The sequence below is a fragment of the Apium graveolens genome, chromosome 7, assembly GCF_009905375.1.
Source record: "Apium graveolens cultivar Ventura chromosome 7, ASM990537v1, whole genome shotgun sequence".
In the NCBI taxonomy this organism is placed as follows: Eukaryota; Viridiplantae; Streptophyta; class Magnoliopsida; order Apiales; family Apiaceae; genus Apium; species Apium graveolens.
This window is the reverse complement of record NC_133653.1, coordinates 135,314,551-135,327,191: the sequence shown is the minus strand read 5'-3', so window position 1 is coordinate 135,327,191 and position 12,641 is coordinate 135,314,551.

The window sequence follows — 12,641 nt, the reverse complement described above, 5'->3', positions numbered from 1 at the left end:
TTCATTGATATTAATAAAAGACTTGTTTTGTTTTTATTACGGGCTTTATCTATTTAAGTGTTTAAATAAGATATACCATAGTTTAGAGTAAAGCTTTTTATGGATTATGATGAGATCATAATAGTGAGACCTAAAAGATGATAACTCTAAACTTAAATAGTTCCTGGTCGTAGGATTACTAACTGGTATTAATAATCCGCAGAGATCGGTACATACTATGCTTGCTTCATTATGAAGGATGTCTGTTCTCATAGACATTTGTGTGGTGACACTATAGCTAATATGTAGGTGCTTATTATAGAATAAGTTCACTGAACATGACTCGCCCAGCTGAACAACTGATGGAGTTCACTCACGTGTCAGCAGTTGTTCATATAGTAATAGTTGTACAAGTATCCTTAGACTTGAGGTCATCATAGTCATCTTGTGTAATAACCCCAAGTTTTGGAATTTTTGAAACCCTTATGAATAGTGTTATGTTGAATAAGAAAACTTTTCATGCCACACTATGTAGGGGTTCTTTTATTGATATTCTAGGATATTATTAGTACTCTATGTGGTATATAAGTGTATGTAAAGATCGTCAGAATCCAAATTTGAACCTTTTGATTTTTTCCCGAGAATCCACCAGATACCGAAAGAATTGAGTATAAGGTAACATGATTGAAAGGATTTAAATTCAAGGATTATAAGAGAGGATCGTAAAAGGAATATAATATATTGAGAAAGGTTAAGGGAACCCAAGTAAAAAAATCCCGGGTATGATCCCTCAAACGATAAACGAGAACGAAAGTTAAGCGAGCCGTATAACAGATCAGCGGTCATTAGTCAAGCAATTAAGAGTTAATCAAGGAGGTTAGGGATGATGATGTCATCAAACCAACAAGATGACATAGGAAAGGTGACATAAGCATGACATAAGGGAATGAGGTGTGGTTGAATTATAACCACACAATTATTTTTCATGGTTAAAAATGATTAAAGCAAAACAAAAGTCAACCAACCAAGGCAAATCAAAACAAATCACAAAAAACACAAAACACTCCATTTCTTCTTCAAGTCTCGGCTTTTCCATGGAAAAGCAAGGGAAATTTTTCAAAACTTAAGCTACACACCTTCATAATTCAAGAGGTTTGTTTCTTTAGCTTCTATAATTCATAACTTAGATGAGCCATAAGTTTAAGCTCAAGATTCCATGATTATCATAGCTAATCAATTCATCAAAGTTCTTGGTGAATAGTGTTTTTTCAAGAACTTGAAATTTTGATCTTGTGTTTTTGTTTAGATATAGCTTTGGTAAGGATTTTCAAGGGTGATTCCAAGCTCCCTAGTACTTTTACTCACCAAGGAAGGTATAATCTCATACCCTAGCCCTACTTTTGTATAAATTAGAGTTAGTATGTTTGGTATGGTTCATGGGAGGCTTGCTTGTTGTGAATGTAGAGATTAGTTAGTTTTGTGAAGTTTTGGAGTGGTAATTCTTGGATTGTTGATTAATGAACTTAAGTGTAGTTAAATTCAAGTTTAAGAATAAGTATAAATTGTTAATGTTGAGTTGTTGGGGCTGTTATAATGTAGTATGGATGGAGGTTTGATTGGTTTGTGATTGTGGATTGATTGTGGGTTGAATTGGAGTGTTTTAAATTTGGGTAATCGCGTAAACATAGCCGTCGTAATGTCCGATTTACTTTAGGCTGTTTTTGTTCTTAACATTAGGACCCATGAACTCACTGCTAGGTTTTGACCATTGCCATGATTAGATATTTCATACTACGAGCTTCGTTTTGATACGTGGTTTGTTTGAATCCGATGTACGGTTTAGGAGAAACGACCGTTTTAAGTAACGGCGTTTCACGAATGAACCATTACCCCTCGCCTTACTTTGAAACCTTGGTTAAGGAATTTAAATGACTAATTGGGGTATGAAACAATTAGGTAAAGTGTATTAGGAAGTTGGTAAGACACTCGCAAAAGAATCACCTTAAAACTCGTAATGGTTGATTTATTAAAAATGGTGGAGCCGAGGGTACTCGAGCGACTTAAGAGAATCAGTAAGCGCGAAAGCGAACGTTAGGACTCTAAATGGTTAAATTCTAGTTTCTTAAGCGACCGGGGTTTAATTCCGACTTATGTTGTTGTTCATAGGTTATCGGACCCACTCTAAGCTTAAGTCTATCCGGGAGCGCTCAGACAAGTTTTCTACCTGTTATACTGTTGTGGTGTTGTATATATGTATATGCATTATCTTGTGATAGATGCATGTTGGTTAATTAGCAAATTTTGCGATATATTGAAGCATGCTGAGATGGTATATATATGCATGTCTGTTTCGTAATCTGGTTATCTATCTGTTGATTTCAATGCTTATAGTTGCATAATACCTATGCTAGAGATAAACAGTAGTTGCGTATACCCTTAGTATAGGGGACCCAAAGGTGAACATTTTTTTCTAAACCGGGAGTCGATGTTCCCGAGTATAATATATATATTTATATATATATATATTGATATAGTTTTCAAAACTATTAATCGAATAAGGTTTATTCGATAACTTTATTTTATTTTATTAATGAATATTATTTTGAATATTCATTCGAGGGCTTATGACTCCCTTTATTTTATTAATAAATATTATTTTGAATATTCATTCGAGGTCTTATGACTCCCTTTATTTTATTAATGAATATTATTTTGAATATTCATTCAAGGGCTTATAACTCCCTTTATTTTATTAATGAATATTATTTTGAATATTCATTCGAGGCCTTATGACTCCCTTTATTTTATTAATGAATATTATTTTGAATATTCATTCGAGGGCTTATGACTCCCTTTATTTTATTAATGAATATTGTTTTGAATATTCATTCGAGGGCTTATGACTCCGTTTATTTTATTAATGAATATTATTTTGAATATTCACTCGAGGGCTTATGACTCTGCTTATTTTATTAAATAATATTCTTTATTTTGTTAAAGAATAATGTTTTGATAATCAAATTTACTTTTGATTATTCAAATAAAGATAGTACTTTCGTATAAGTATATCTTTGGTTATTTAATATTCATTTCAAGTATGAGTTTTAACACTTTTACTTCGATTATTTTTATAGAGATTATCCTTTTTGAGAATATTATTTAAATAATAATATTCAGATATTTTCTAATATATTGGGACTGATTTACTTTATTAAATCAGCATTACTCCAAACACTCTTTAAAGTGTTTTCGAGTCTTTAAAATGATTTTTAAAAGTTAGAGCGGATCCCAAAACTCATTGTTATATATTTAAGATCTTCCTTTTTAAAGGGGATTTAAATACTCGCTCAAAACCAGAGGGATCCGGCTCTGTGGTGTATTTTATATTCGCAACAAGGTTGCGGTTTTGGTAAATGAATTGATTACTTACCCAACGTTCGGGAAGTAAGTCCATCTATTTGGGTCGGCATAAGCAACATGGGCTCAGTGGGCGTCCATGAAAGTGTAAGTGGCTCAGTGGGAGTCCATCAAATGCGTAAGTGGCTGAGTGGCAGTCCAGCATAAGGTCCTATTGCGGCCAGGGTGATGACCAGTGGGGAATTCGTCCATCTACTAGTAGAAAAGGTTACTTATTGGTATATTTTCCTGATCAGCAAGATATCAGGTTTATGCCAAGGTTTTCTCCTCTCCAAATTCATTGGATATTGCAACTCTGTTTATTATTTTTATAACAGAGGTTTTAAAGGAGTGTATGAATGTATATATATAGGTGTGTATATATATATCGGGACTTAATAAAGTATCTCGTAACTTCATTATTTATAATGATATTTCAAGGATTGAATCTATTCAAGTCTTATCTTGTAGTCTCATTTATGTGATGAACTTTTGAAACTGATTAAAACTTGAACGGTGGTAGTTCAAGTAGTATTTGGGGAAGATATAAGTATATTGGGGTATCTTGTAACTTCATCTTTTCAACTTATATCTGGTTATTGATTATCTTATGCATGACAAAGATTTTCAGAAAAACGTTGAGACAAGGTTAGATATATGAGATCACCTTGCAACGATATTTTTATACAGTTATAAACTGGAACTCTGTGTATATTATACATGTCAGAGGATTTCAAAGATTGTGAAAAGTATATATGTATATATATACTGAATATTTTGTGACTTGGTTGTGTTAAGATATCAAACTTGGTTCATTTCTTCTTGACCAAGACTTTCATGAGTACTATGAGAATGCTCATATATTGTTAATTATTATACATACTATTTCGGTGGGATTGTTGCTCACCCTTGCTTTCTTCTTCATCACACAACAGATAGGCAAGATGAACATGACCAAGCTCCCAATTCATGAGTGGATAGGAAACGTTCCACAGTTTCCTGTAGGAGTTGATGCCGTTGTAGCTGAGGTAGGAGCTACCAGTAGGCTAGGCTTTCAACTTTTGATGAACCAGACTTATGTATATTATGAATTGTAATAATGGCAAGGAAATGTAAATTTATTCAGAAACTCTTTTAAGGTGTAATGGCATATAATTGTGGAATAAAGTGACTTGTATTATTTTTTTGGTATTCATCTCTGAGACTATAACTTGTGGTGTGTGTATATTGTGGGGTCACAGTATGTAGTAGTTGGTTGTTTATTAAGATTAAGTGTTATTAAGGGAAATGGAACTCGTGACAACCCGGATCCCCAACCCCGAATTTGGGGGTGTTATAGAAATGGTATCAGAGCTAAGCGTTATAAACCTCAGAGATGATGTGACATTAAAATAATAAGTTCACTGAGATAATAAGGACTCTTGCCAAGTTCATAGTCGGACTACCTAATGTAGTACTGACAATTAAAACCCTTATGGGAACCCTTATAAATATCGTGATAGAAGTGTAGTTCGTTATCGTATATGGTAGCGGGACTCCGAACCCTGAGGTTGAGGAGCAACAACGCGATGATGTTTTATTACTTATTGGAGATTAGATTGTGGATCCGATAGAGCATCCTAATGAGGGACCGGATGATGATCATATTGAGGATGTAGCGGTTGAGGATGTTGTCCTAGAAGGGATTGTTGCTGAGGAGGATCCCGTGGAGGATCCTGACAAGAATGAATAAAGGACCGCTGAGGAATTGATAACCAAGGTTAGGGCGACTACCAGAGGTAGGATTGGTCGATAACTACCGGAGGTTCGTTCAAGTTTGTAAAGATAGTAGCCCCTTTAACGCGGCTTACTCGTAAGACTGAGAAGTTCGAATGGACAGAGAAATACGAGAACAGCTTTTAAGAACTGAGGCAAAGATTGGTGACGGCTCCTATATTGGCATTGCCGGATGGAAAAGGAGATGATGTGATGTGTAGTGACGCTTCACATAAGGAATTAGGGTGCTTCTTATACAGCACATCATGGTAATCACGTACGCGTCAAGATAATTAAGGGAATATAAAATTCGATATCCCCACCCATGAGCTTGGGCTCGTGGCAATAATTTTGCCCTAAAGATTGGAGGCACTACTTGTATGGAGAGAAGTGCGAGATTTACACAAGCCATAAGTGCTCTAGGGCATTTTCACGCAGAAAGAGCTCAACATGTGCCAGAGGAGGTGGTTAGAGCTAATCAAGGATTACGATTATGAGATTCTTTATCATCCAGGGAGAGCCAAAATGGTGGCTAATGCCCTTAGTATAAAGGAGAGACTCAAGATGATAATGTCTTCGGAAGAGTAAATAAAAGATTTCGAGAAAAAGGAAATAGAAGTGAAGGTAACCGGAGCCGGTACCGAAAAGCTGTTTGAGATTGCAATACAGTTCAAATTATCGGAAAAGAACATATTGTGCCAGAAAAAGTGATGAATGAAGGCAGAGAGCCAACAATTAGATAAAAGATTAATACCGAGAAAGATGATAAGGGAATAATGAGGTATTCCTACAGAATTTGGGTTCCAAATGTTCAAGAGCTTAAAGATGAGATCTTAGATGAAAGCTAGTTTGTGGAATAAGATTTAGAGCAAACCCTGAACGTGATAGTCAGGGAGGTTAATATCAAGATAGAAGAACCCATAACATAATGAAATGGAAAACAAGGATTTTAACGTATAAGATAACCCTGATTGTGGGAGAAGGATGAAACATTTCATACTGAGAAAACAGAAGTCGAGCAAGATAGGGAGAACCGGGATGGTACTCCTATGGGGCAATTCATGGACCTGCCTAAACAAAAATTATACTTTTATTCCCAAACACCACCCTGAGGAAACAATGCATTGGGAAATTCTTTCAGGACTTTAAGTCACTAAGCTCTCAGAGTTCCAAGGAACAAGCTGGCCTAGCCGAGGCAAGAGCCTGGACAAAGGAAATAGAGAAATGATTTTATATTCTAAATGATTGATGAAGCGCAAAAGACTGTTTTTGTCACTTACCTTCCTAAGAGAGAGACCACCCGCTGGTGAAAGACCAAGAAAGGCACGGAGCTAGAGGTTAGAATAAACTGATTAAAGTTCAATCAATTGTTTTCGGGAAAGTAGTTCCCAAGGTTATGGAGATAGTGTAAAAGCTTTAGAGCCAGAACAAAGGCGGACGAGTATGATGAATTATGAAGCCAAGTTATAAAAGTTGTCAAGATTCGTTCTGATGACAAGAATCCCATAACGATGTGATGTTTGAAGTCAATGATTATTGGGTTCATGAAATAATGATAAGAGAAAGGAAAATAAAAAGAAACTGAAGTGGAAAGGAATATAAAGGCAATAGAGTTTAAGGAATGATAAGGGAGTTGGGTATGAGGAAACCCTAAAGACTCGTAGTAATAGAAATAGAAAAGTATATGATCGTCAGGATGAGGATGTTTTACCATGAGTTAAAGTTGATGGTTGAAGGCATAAGAGATATATATGTTGTACCCCTTCAAGTTGGAAGGATTCGGGGAAACCTTGAGATAGTTCGAAGGATAAATAATGAGACGCGGATAGACTGAGGAGTCAAGAAAGTAAGAAATTAAGAAAATTGGATGAAGGAAGTGACCTTCAAGAAAGTGAAGTGTAAGATCGGGGGCATGATACCCAGAAAGGGAGACGCCGGGTATGAAAGATATTCCAACATTGAGATGACTGTTGAGATAAATAACAAAAGAAAATAAGGATTTATTAAGAAGAAGTTCACGTTAAACACGACCAATATCTTCTAGAACATCCCTGTTATCATTACTAAATCAGGCAAGAAAAGCGGATAACCGTTGTTATCTTTTGGAGGCCATATTGGTTGACCTCATTTTGAATAAGGATATTATTGTGAAATTTGGTATAGACTATCGAGATGGGAATGATTAAATAAGATAATCTATCAAGGATATATGATTTGATTTATCCATGGAGGGATGCATGTACTTTTTCTAAAGGTGGAATTAAGGATAGAACATCGGTAACTTAAAATGAATCCTAGGGGAATGCATAAAGGTTGGCATTTCACCCTTAATAGGGATAATATGAGTTTGACAGTATGAATTGGAAAGGATTAAAGTAACAACAACCTTTAAAGATCAGTGGAGAAAGTTTTCAGAACTATATAGACAATGATTCTGGTATTAGTAAAAGGTATCTTGATATGCCATGTACCTAGGGTGTACCTGATGAAGGATTTAAGGATAACCTTAGAGGTTTTACAAGGAGAAAGGTAATATTCAAAGTTCTCAAGAATAGAAATTTTGATGAAGGAAATATGACGTAATTATAATAATGTCAGGTGGGGCACGTGTTGAACCATAAGAAATTATAGATCAATCCAATGAGGGTCGAGATTGGTGAAAACAAGAAGGACCCAAGATAAGAGATGTCCTAAGTATGATCGAGAGTCAGTCGTGGCAATGTTCACATCTAAAGACTAAGGCAATGACTTATGGAAAAAAATGGTGATATTTTTTTTTACCAAAGCATAAGGAAGAGCATCTTCACATAAGCAGTGATTGAAATGAGGTAGAAAATTTATTTGGAGGTGGTAAAAATGACATTGACTGTAAGGAAATTTTACTATCAGGAAAGGCCAAAGAGGTGGCCGACACTTTAAAGGTAAGAGGATAATTATAGGCGCTCGTGCCAGAGGAATACAGTGATGATGGTTAAAGCTGTGAAGGTTATATTGTGGTTTGGAAGATTGACATTCCTTCTGATGACTGTGCAATACCCAACCGTAACAGTAGTTGGTAAAGGTTTAATTCGTGTAATCGCCATGAGCGGGCTATCTATCTCAGAAGGTACTATCTTGAGATAAGCCAGGACCATGTTTCAAAAAGGACTAAACGAACCTTTGAGTTAAGTCTTCTATTTAAGGCATATGATTAAGAATGGTATTAACCTGCTATCGTTGCTTTAATTGAAGCTCTTCTGCAATTTTATCTGCTTCATGTCATGAATGTACATCAGGATCTGGAGTGTTCTTCATGAATCATGAATGGTGATTATGTTAACTCCTTAGAAAAATTTGATACGACAGGTATGAACTCCTTATGGTTAGCTATTAAGATTCCAAGGAAAACGAATGACGATAGTAGGCCAGTGGTGGACCATAGTAATGAAAGGAATATATCCTAAGTCTAATCATGAATTAGGATTTAGGAATAACTTCCTGTGTAATCTGTTTTGATTTCATTGATATTAATAAAAGACTTGTTTTGTTTTTATTACAGGCTCTATCTATTTAAGTGTTTAAATAAGATATACCATAGTTTAGAGTAAAGCATTTTATGGATTATGATGAGATCATAATAGTGAGACCTAAAAGATGATAACTCTACACTTAAATAGTTCCTGGTCGTAGGATTACTAACTGGTAATTAATAATCCGCAAAGATCGATATATACTATGCTTGCTTCATTATGAAGGATGTCTGTTCTCATAGACATTTGTGTGGTGACACTATAGCTAGTATGTAGGTGCTTATTATAGAATAAGTTCACTGAACATGACTCGCCCAGCTGAACAACTGATGGAGTTCACTCACGTGTCAGCAGTTGTTCACATAGTGATAGTTGTACAAGTATCCTTAGACTTGAGGTCATCATAGTCATCTTGTGTACACTGAACTATGCTTTGGTTTAGTTCTTAGTCTCCAGAGACAATTATTAGGGCTCTACTGGGTATAGGAATTTGTACACGAAGATAGTGTATGATCAATAAAGGATCTACCCCTTCCAGTGAAGGAAGCGAATGTTCAAGGCTGATCCACTTATGCTAGTTCAGGAATCTCTGGCAAGAGTAAATGAAATTAGAAAGGAGTTTCTAATTTGCATAGAACTAAGCATAGTAAATGGTAAGCAAGTGATTGAATTAGATAGGCTTGACACGAGATCCATGCCTTGTATTTAATCGGGACATTGAAGGGTAGAAGGAGTTTATTGTACGGTAATTATTCACCGAATAGGTTCTTGGTATTCTAAGCAGTGAATTCATATTATCCGGATAGTCGCGATATGCTGAGAAGTATCCCTCATGATGTAGAATAAATGTGATTAATTAATTAATCATATTTAATAAATTAGAGAATTTATATAAATAATGATAAAATAGTTTTATTATTATTTATTTCTACTACCGGCTTAATATTGACCTACAGGGTCACACCATAAAAAGAGAATGATTTAATGGTGGAGGAATTAATTAATAATGGATGATAATTATTTATTTATGAAATAAATAATTAATTGGCAAATTTAATAATTGATTAAATGAGATTTAATTGATTATAAATTAATTAAGAAAAGTTCTTAATATTATTAATTAAAGAATTTAATTTTTGGAAATTAAATCAAGAGAGAGAATTATTTCTAAAGTGTTTAGAAAAAGGATTAATAATTAAAAGGTGTTTTAATTATTAATGAGAATAATAAATGGGATAATAATAATATTATTTATGGGAAAATTTCAGCTGAAAATTTTGCCTATAAATATACTATTATAGACCCTATTTTCATTAGAACCCAAAAACCCAAAAGGTTTAGAAAACCAAATTCTCTCCACCTCCTCCTCCTCCTTAACGTCGTTTTCTTGGTGGATACCGGTGGAGTGCTTCACGTTTGAGGAGCAGCTGCTAAGGATCTCCGAACGTTGCTTTTGGATCGCATATTAAAGGTTAGTAATCGATCCCTATGTTTTTACCACAATTTATATGCTTTTATTTGGATTTTATATGTGTAAAAGTATTTTGCCATGCCTCCACTGCGTTTAAAATTCAACAATGCTATCAGAGCTTAGGTTGTATGCATATAGATCTGTGGTAAAAATTTCAGAATTTTATGTGCTTGTATGAATTAATTATGATTTTTACAAGTTATATCATAGATTAATTTTGTCTGATGAGAAATCGTTTCTTAGAATAATTTTGATTGTTGATCTGGGTTCTACAAGTGTTGTAGATCGTCTGGGTATTTTTTTCATAATTTTATGATGTATAGATTTTTTATTATGAATTTTTTAAGATCTTGTAATTAAATTCGTAATTAAATAATCATATATATATATATAAATTGTAAGTATGTGTATATATATATCTGCTGCATCTGCTGTGTTGATACTGCTGCACGGAAGCAAAGAACAGTCAGGTCTGACATGCACGGCGTCCGAGAGAATCTGTCCGGCAGCTGCTGTAACAAAAAAAAAAGGGTGTCGCGCATTCCGGGAATGCGTTAGACCCTGTGGCGCATTCACGGAATGCGTTACACCTTTTAATTGGTTAAAAGGGTTGTAACGCATCACCGGAATGCGTTACAGGGCTTGTAACACGTTCCTGTAATGCGTTACAGCCCGACTGTCCACATTAAATTTGTTTTTCTGGGAGTTTCGTAACTCCGTTTTAGGCGTGCAATATACCGTTGGATTCGTTTTTCCGAGACGGATCTAATGGAGTGATAAATTTTAGTTTATATAAAAGTTTTGAACTGTTTATATTACCGAAAGTGTTTTAAAGCTGTTTTTAACTGTTTTAACTGCTTTTAAATGCTTCATGTGATACATAGAGATGTATAATGCTTAGACTAATGTGCTAGATGATGTAACATGCCTACCTTGATGTTTATTCATGTTTATATATGTGATATATGCTTAGTTTATCATGCGATGATAGATTTAGGTGAACTTAAATGAACATAAGGCGTTTGTTAGACAACCTAGTATAGTGAAATTATTTCATAACCTTAATAACAATATTATGAATACAATCATGAGATTCTTGTGTTTGTGAAACACGTAATTGAATATGAATTTTCAATATGAGAGAAAGGATGATTCTGTCAACAACAGATTTCTATCTGTAAGAAAGGGTTATTAAGTGACGCCTCTTGACAATGCTCCACCCGATCTGGGAATCATCTGATTATTGATTATTGATTTGAAATATTTAATTTAAAAGGAAGAATCTCTTTATAATATGATTATGATTGTAACGTAATATAATCCCTCTAAAATTAAATAATATCAAGTAGTAATTGGCCAATGATACAACGGGCATGTGTCGGTCATAGCCTTCCAACATGATAGAAAGTAGTTCTTATTTTTGAATCATTGTCGGTTCGTGTACAGCCGAGGGCTTTGATTTCGAAATAAGAAATACTTATCTATTACATAGAGATGTGTACATTGAATAAGAATCTAAAGGTCGGTACGTGCCACAGCCATGGGCCTTTGGGGACTGATTCAACTGTACGGAATGTTGGGTTAGACTTGACTTAGAATATTGAGTTTGTCGTGCCACAGCCGAGACTCAATTATTCAAGAGGCTAAAGTTTGATTAGGGAATAATATAAGATGTAATTGACAAGAGTTGTCTGCCTATTGAACATTACATGGCGGTTCGTGCTACAGCCGGGGTTGTGTAATAGAATGTAGGATCCCTATTCCCACTATCATTATGAATGCTTAATTTTTCACGTAGGGGGTTGAATAAATTAGATAAACTAGTGGGAGCCACTTATGAATAAAGACCCGATTCATAAAGTGTTTTGAAATGAAATCGAATATTTGCTAAGTGTTGTTATGTGTTTATCATTTACAGATTTACTTTGTACGTTATGTCTTCTGCACTATCACTCAGGAGCATCCTAGATGCTCACAAATTGACTGGTCCTAATTATGCTGACTGGCTTCGAAACTTGAGAATTGTTCTCAGGATTGAGAAGCTGGAATACGTGATTGACTCACCTAAGCCTACTGAACCTGCTAGTGATGCACATAATGATGAACATGTTGTGTATCGTAAGTGGATAGATGATGCAAATGTTGCTCAATGCATCATGCTAGCTTCCATGAACATTGAGCTACAGAAGCAACATGAGCATATGGATACTCACACTATCCTCATGCATCTATAAGAGTTGTATGATGTGGCGGGGAGGACAGCTCGATATGAGATATCGAAGGAGTTGTTCGGTTGTAGGATGTCTGAGGGATCATCTGTGAATGACCATGTACTTAAGATGATCAATTTGATTGAACATCTTGGACAACTTGGTTTTTCCATGGATGGGGAGCTGAGCCAAGACTTGGTCTTGCAATCGCTTCCGAGTTCGTTCTCGCAGTTTGTTGTGAACTTTCACATGAATAAGTTGGTGTCAGCCTGCCTGAACTCCACAACATGTTGAAGACTGCGGAATCGAATTTCCCCCATA